The sequence below is a fragment of the Thalassophryne amazonica genome, chromosome 18, assembly GCF_902500255.1.
Source record: "Thalassophryne amazonica chromosome 18, fThaAma1.1, whole genome shotgun sequence".
NCBI classification, from domain to species: Eukaryota; Metazoa; Chordata; class Actinopteri; order Batrachoidiformes; family Batrachoididae; genus Thalassophryne; species Thalassophryne amazonica.
In genome coordinates, this window is record NC_047120.1 from 32,253,046 (window position 1) to 32,260,647 (window position 7,602).

Genomic DNA, 7,602 nt, shown 5'->3' on the forward strand with positions numbered 1-7,602 from the left:
GCTCCAGTGGCGCAAGCGGTTACCGCGCAGTACTTATACGACAGTAATAAGTGAAGCCATGCTGAGGTTGTGAGTTCGAGCCTCACCTGGAACAGGTTGTTTAACCAACACCCTTAGCAGTCGAACAGATCTTGTAGTCACACCTCCGCTTATCTACGGGGAAAAAAGATCATATTATATCACTTAAAATAGTGTCACAACAACAAAAGGAATTTAACTGAAATTTTTTAAAAATATCAAACCAAAAGCTTATGAATTCATACAAGTCCATCTTATGAAGATCAAATTCTGCACTTAAAGTTGAAACTTTAAAAAAAAAAGAAAATTAACATTTTCCCTCTCAAGGATGAGAACAATTTATGCTGGTGTTGCTTGTGTGTATTTATACACATAATAAAATATGGGCAACCATGTTCATTTCTGATATCACCATTAACCAGTGACCATCTGGATCACCTGAGGGGTTAGTTTATTAATCAGGGATTTGGTAAATACACAAAATCCATGTCTCACCACTAAAAACATTATATTTTACTTTCCAGAACTGTCGGGACAAAGTCAGAGAAGTGAGGCACATCCTGTTTCCACTGGTCTTCCTTGAGATGTTTCTACAGCTTAACTGGAGTCCACCTGGGGTAAATTTAGTTGATTGGACATGATTTGGAAAGACACACACCTGTCTACATATAAGGTCCCACAGTTGACAGTGCATGTCAGAGCACAAACCAAGCATGAAGTCAAAGGAGTTGTCTGTAGACCTCTGAGACAGGATTGTCTCAAGGCACAATTCTGGGGAAGGGTACAGAAACATTTCTGCTGCTTTGAAGGTCCCAGTGAGCACAGTGGCCTCCATCATCCATAAATGGACAAAGTTCTTCCTAGAGCTGGCCATCCGTCTAAACTAATCGATTGAGGGAGAAGGGCCTTAGTCAGGGAGATGACAAAGAACACGATGGTCACTCTGTCAGAGCTCCAGCATTCCTCGGTGGAGAGAGGAGAACCATTCCGAAGGACAACCATCTCTGCAACAATCCACCAATCAGGCCTGTATGGTAGAGTGTCCAGACAGAAGCCACTCCTTAGTTATCGGCACACGGCAGCCCATCTGGAGTTTGGCAAAAGGCACCTGAAGGACTCTGAGATGCTGAGAAACAAAATTCTCTGGTCTGATGAGACAAATATTGAACTCTTTGGCGTGAATGTCAGGTGTCATGTTTGGAAGAAACCAGGTATCATCCCTACAGTGAAGCATGGTGGAGGCAGCATCATGCTGTGGGAATGTTTTTCAGCGGCAAGAACTGGGAGACTAGTCAGGATTGAGGGAAAGATGAATGCAGCAATGTACAGAGACATCCTGGATGAAAACCTGCTCCAGAGTTCTCTTGACCTCAGCCTGGGGCGACGGTTCATCTTTCAGCAGGACAATGACCCTAAGCACATAACCAAGATATCAAAGGAGTGACCTCAGGAGAACTATATGAATGTCCTTGAGTGTCCCAACTAGAGTCCAGACCTGAATCTGATTGAACATCTCTGGAGAGATCTGAAAATGGCTGTGCACCGACGCTCCACATCCAACCTGATGGAGCTTGAGAGGTGCTGAAAAGAGGAATGGACAAAACTGCCCAAAGACAGGTGCACCAAGCTTGTGGCATCATATTCAAGAAGACTTGAGGCTGTAATTGCTGCCAAATGTGCATCAACAAAGTATTGAGCAAAGGGTATGAATACTTAAGTACATGTGATTTCTTCTTCTTCTTCATATATATATATATATATATATATATATATATATATATATATATATATATATATATATATATATATGCAGAAATTTCAAACTAACATTTTTCATGTCATTATGAGGTGTTCTGAATAGAATTTTGAGGGAACAATGAACCTGAAGCACAAAATCAGTTTCTTGACAAAATTACAAAAACTTTGGAAAGCTCAAAGCACCAATGAAACAATTTCGTAAAAGAAAAAAAAAAATAACAACGACAACAACTCAGTGTTTCCAATCACGCAAAACGCTACATGATTTGTTTGCATTAGAAAATTATTTAGTGTTTTGACATACAAAAAGAAAAAATAAATAAATACATAAAAGTATGATGGTGACATAGAGTGAACAGTGGGAACTCCCTTCCCCCACAAAATAATTTTTGTGACGCCCCTACTCTGGAAATAATGAGAGAATAAAACCAGGCATATTACAACAGATGGCATTTTTGCAAATACCAGAAAAACACACACATTCAACGACTTGTAAAGGATTAATACCATTGACCCAAACATAAGGATAAATAATTATTATTATTTTAATTTATTTATTCATTTTTTTAGTAGTGGTGGTGGTGGTTGTTTTTGTGATTTTTCATTCATTCATCATTTAGAATCCAAAAACAAATATAGGCAAATAAGCACTGCCCCCTTATGGGTGCCAATTGTAATTATTACAATCTCCCATGTGAAAACGACATTCCACCACTAGATGGCAGTGCGGCTGCACTTTAGACCGTCTTTTTTTTTTTTTTTTTTTTACATAAACGTATGTATCCTGATTTCACAGAAACGCTGAAACTTCTGTACTTTGAAAGAGATTTGGTTTCATGTCAGAAGGGTCTATGTCCGCTGTTTTCATCGTCAACAGATAATTTTTGAAGGGTCTTGTTTGGACAGTACCAACAGTTTTCACAAAACATAAATAAAGTGTTTCAGAGAAAACAGTTATTTGAACTCTTTAAAGTACATTTTGGACACTTTTCTTGGAAAAACCATCACGAGTGAAATTGAATATATTTACTCTAAAGGTTACTGAGACAAAGTAGAAAAATCAGACGACAGATTGGAGATGGGACCATTTAACACACTAACACTGTTTACAGAATGAAGTTCTTTCTCCATATTTTGATATTAAGATATCGGACTGAATGACGATTAAACTCAGAATAATAATAATAAACTATGTCTACTTTTCATATATCATAGTCAATGCAAATGAATGAATGAATGAATAAAAATAAAGCTCAGCTTCTTTTTTGTTAAAACAATACAAAGTCAACATAGAACAACCACCTGATTTTCAGTGACTGAAGTAACCAATCAGAGGTTATGACTTATTAAGCTTCCAGAATTCTTTCTGATGTCCAAGATTAATTGTCACTAAGGACTCATGCAGAGTGGGAACTTGTCATCTGTGGAATCTCTCCTTCTGGCCATACCACACATGTTCATGGCCTACAAAACTTTCAAAGCTGTCATGGGTGTCTTGGTGGCTTCCCTCTCTTATCTGCTTGAAGATATGTAATTTTATATAAATTTAGATGTTCAATAAATGTGGCTTTGTGAGAATAGAACAAATCACTATGAAATATAGTGGCACACAATTTATAAATGAAATAGTTATTTGATTAACTGACCTGCCATTCAGCAGAAAATTAATTAAAAAAACAGTTTTGATAGTTGATAAACTGTTTCAATAAATTCCAAAATAAAAAATACCAAACTTTGGTTCCAGATATTTAAAATTTATAAAATTACTTACTTACATTATTTTATATCTTTATAAATTGTATGTACTTTTTGTTTTACAATATGAGTAATTTTAAGACCATTGTATGGGGGAATCGATAAAGAAACAATCTTCTTCATGGCAGAGGGATTGCCACGACAATGACTTAATAAAACTGTCATGGTTTGAATTATTTTCTTGTTTTATGCAGTACATACTAATTAATTTGAAAAAATACAGAGCAATAATCAGCAATGAAAATAAAAATGACTTGTAGTTTGGATAGAACTAAGCTGTGAAACATCACTCAAAAAACATCCCAGGAGAAAGATTCTTCTTCCCTTATTTTTCCACATAGTTTCCCTTAACTTCAGTGCACTTGGTCCACCGATGTTAAAACTTCTCGATTCTTTCTTGCAAGAAGCTCACATTTGTGAGCCCTCAGATACTTTAGTTTTCAGGTGAGGACCAGAACTTTTTGAAGTACCGTTGTAAATACAGGTCCTTGGAAATTGTTTAGTTCGTGATTAAAGCTATAGTGTGCAGGATTTAGTGTAATCTAGTGGTGAGTTTGGAGATTGCATTATGTATCACTATCACAGGCGCAAGCACTGAATCTTTTTTGTTTTTCTTCACTCTTCCAGCCATGCTACAAAACGGGAAAGGTGGTGTCAGTATGTCCCTTTTGGGCTACTGTAGCAACATGGTGGCCTTCACGAGGGGCCCCGCTCCCATGTAGGTATGAAGGGCTCATTCTAAAATCAGAAAAACACATTGATTCATTGTTGCAGGTAATTACACATTAATAAGCAGGTGGTTATTAATGCTATATACCATTTCCGTTAATAACCCCCCTTAAATTCAACACACTGTAACTTTAAATTAGTGCTGGGTTGAAAAGACAGAATCACCAATTTTGAATCAAATCCATTTTAATTCCCACAGATCGATTCATACATCCAAAGATAAATTTATATATATATATATATATATATATATATATATACACTTCTTGTAAGTGTTATAACAGTGTGCCTGAAAAAATTACGCTGCACATTTGCCGTTATGCTGTTTCCAAGGGTGTGTAATGGGAAAAATTGAATGATCATTTCTCTACATTGATTGTGGACGCGCTGGTTCTGATTTAGAAGCAGCGGGTCTACAATTTATTCATCAACCTCTGTCAAAGCCATTTAAAGATGTCAATCATGACTACTGGGACTGTTTTTGCGGGAAAGAAAAGAGAATCATCCGCCATTTAATTCACACAGTGTTTTGTTTTTTTATTATTCCTCATAACGTGCCATTTCTGTGGGACAACGCACAAAGGTTTTCTGGTGTGGACTGCCGGAGAACTTTTCCCAAAGCTGGGTTCTCCTGCTGCAGGGGAACTTAGGAGAACTTTGCCCTGGCTGCAGAAGAAATTTTCTCATAACCACAGTCTCCTGCTGCAGGAGAAAAGTTCTGGTACAGCATGCCGTGCAGCGACATGCTGCATGCGTGAGTTTTGTAGGACAGACTGAGTTCAATTATCCCCCATAAAATTTTAAATTTATAACTCTCTGAAACACTATTGCCTGCATTTTGAGGACCAAATTTTGTGAAGTAGTATTTAATAAGTTGCATAACTAGACAATCAGGTAACAGCTCAAAACTGGTTTTAATAACACTAACCCAAATCGATATCGAATCCAACTGAATCGATACCCAGCCCTACTTTAAATGTCCTTTTTTTTACTTTCATCTATCAGTGCTCACCACTGTTACACACTGTAAATACTATATCCTTGTGTGTGTGTGTGCATGTGCACATTGTGCTTACGTGCCACTCTAAGCTCTGTAAGCAGGGAATGAACAAGCACAAGATTTCACTAATGATGTGACCCAGATGTCCAGGGTGCAGATCTCCAGGCTGAAAATGAGAGCGCAGATGAGGGGCTCGAACCTTCTTCCACTTATCCTGCCTGGGACACAATCACAGGGTATTTAACAGCAGGGAATGTGTTCACATCTGTGTGTAAGGAAGAGAATCTTTTGGTACGAGTATGAATTGTTGGTTTGTGTGTATAAGTTCATGCAAACATGAAGGATCAGCAGCTCAGATTTTGGTGTGTGTGCTGCTTGTTTTTGATGCTTCAGATTAGATGCAGCAGGGGTTTTTTTTCCATTTATTTTCCTCAGCTGTTTCCATAAGATGATAAAACCCACTCATGACTATGAGCCTGTTTCCACCACAGGAACTCATAGGCAATTTTAAGGTCCGGCACCTTTGCGTGTGTGTCTGCATCAAAGGGGCTGTCCCTGAAAACTGACTTGATTTTCAGGGCCTTTTTTGGATGTGAGTACAGCACTTGGCTCAGTGGATAAGGAGTTGACCTGCCAATATGTAGACTTGGTTTTGATTCCTGCTCGTGCTATCTTTATGCATCCTTGGATGAGATGCTTATCCTGCATTGTCAAAGTCAATCCACCTACAATGTGAACTGGCCTTGGCTGCCATCCTGTCCAGGGAAAGTGTTGGACTCCCATCTAATCAGCATCAACTAGCCTCAGGGCCAATATAGAGTTTATGTTTTTTTCCTCAAAATTCATGACCATAAGTGAGGATAGGAGCTTAAATCCACGAGTAAATCACATGTCATATCTTCCAGCAGGGACTGGTACAGCTTCCGCAAAACATCAGACACTGCTCTAATCTACCAATCGATCTCATTCTCCAATTCACCCCCGCTCGTCAACAAGACCCTAAGATACTCAAACTCCTCTTCTTGGGGCAATAACTCTCCCCTGATCCAGAGGAGACTACTGCCACTGTGACCCTGACCCAGATAAGCGGCAGAAAATGAATGAATAAATGAGAGGCTATTTCTTTATTTTGTTTTTTAGATAGAGCAGGTTGGTCAGTGGATAAAGACCACTTTATTAGGTACACCTTGCTAGTACTGGGTTGGATGCCCTTTTGCCTTCAGAATTGCCTGAATTCTTCATGGCTTTGATTCCACAAAGTGTTGGAAACATTCCTCAAAGATGTTGGTCCATATTGACATGACAGCATCACGCAGTCGCTCATTCAACCAGTCTGTCCATTCTCCTCTGACCTCTGACATCAACAGGACATTTTCATCCACACAACTGCCGCTCGCTGGGCATCTTCTTTATTTTGGACCATTCTCTGTAAATTCCAGTAGATCAGCAGTTTCTGAAATACTCAGACCAGCCCGTCTGGCACCAACAGCCATGCCGCATTCAAAGTCGCTTAAATTCCCTTTCTTCCTGATTCTCATGCTCGGTTTGGACTTCAGCAAGTCGTCTTCACCACGTCGATGCATAAATGCATTGAGCTGCTGCCATGTGATTGGCTGATTAGCTATTTGTGTTAACAAGCAATTGAACAGGTGCACCTAATCAATCAATCAATTTTTTTTATATAGCGCCAAATCACAACAAACAGTTGCCCCAAGGCGCTTTATATTGTAAGGCAAGGCCATACAATAATTATGTAAAACCCCAACGGTCAAAACGACCCCCTGTGAGCAAGCACTTGGCTACAGTGGGAAGGAAAAACTCCCTTTTAACAGGAAGAAACCTCCAGCAGAACCAGGCTCAGGGAGGGGCAGTCTTCTGCTGGGACTGGTTGGGGCTGAGGGAGAGAACCAGGAAAAAGACATGCTGTGGAGGGGAGCAGAGATCGATCACTAATGATTAAATGCAGAGTGGTGCATACAGAGCAAAAAGAGAAAGAAACAGTGCATCATGGGAACCCCCCAGCAGTCTACGTCTATAGCAGCATAACTAAGGGATGGTTCAGGGTCACCTGATCCAGCCCTAACTATAAGCTTTAGCAAAAAGGAAAGTTTTAAGCCTAATCTTAAAAGTAGAGAGGGTGTCTGTCTCCCTGATCTGAATTGGGAGCTGGTTCCACAGGAGAGGAGCCTGAAAGCTGAAGGCTCTGCCTCCCATTCTACTCTTACAAACCCTAGGAACTACAAGTAAGCCTGCAGTCTGAGAGCGAAGCGCTCTATTGGGGTGATATGGTACTACGAGGTCCCTAAGATAAGATGGGACCTGATTATTCAAAACCTTATAAG

General features: G+C 39.5%; 1 non-coding gene across 1 annotated transcript; it reads left to right on the forward strand.

Annotated features, from left to right (window-relative positions):
• trnai-uau lies at positions 1–94 on the forward strand. The gene is made up of 2 exons: positions 1–38; positions 59–94. It is a non-coding gene; the product is annotated as a tRNA-Ile (tRNA).
• The last annotated feature ends 7,508 nt before the right edge of the window (positions 95–7,602 follow it).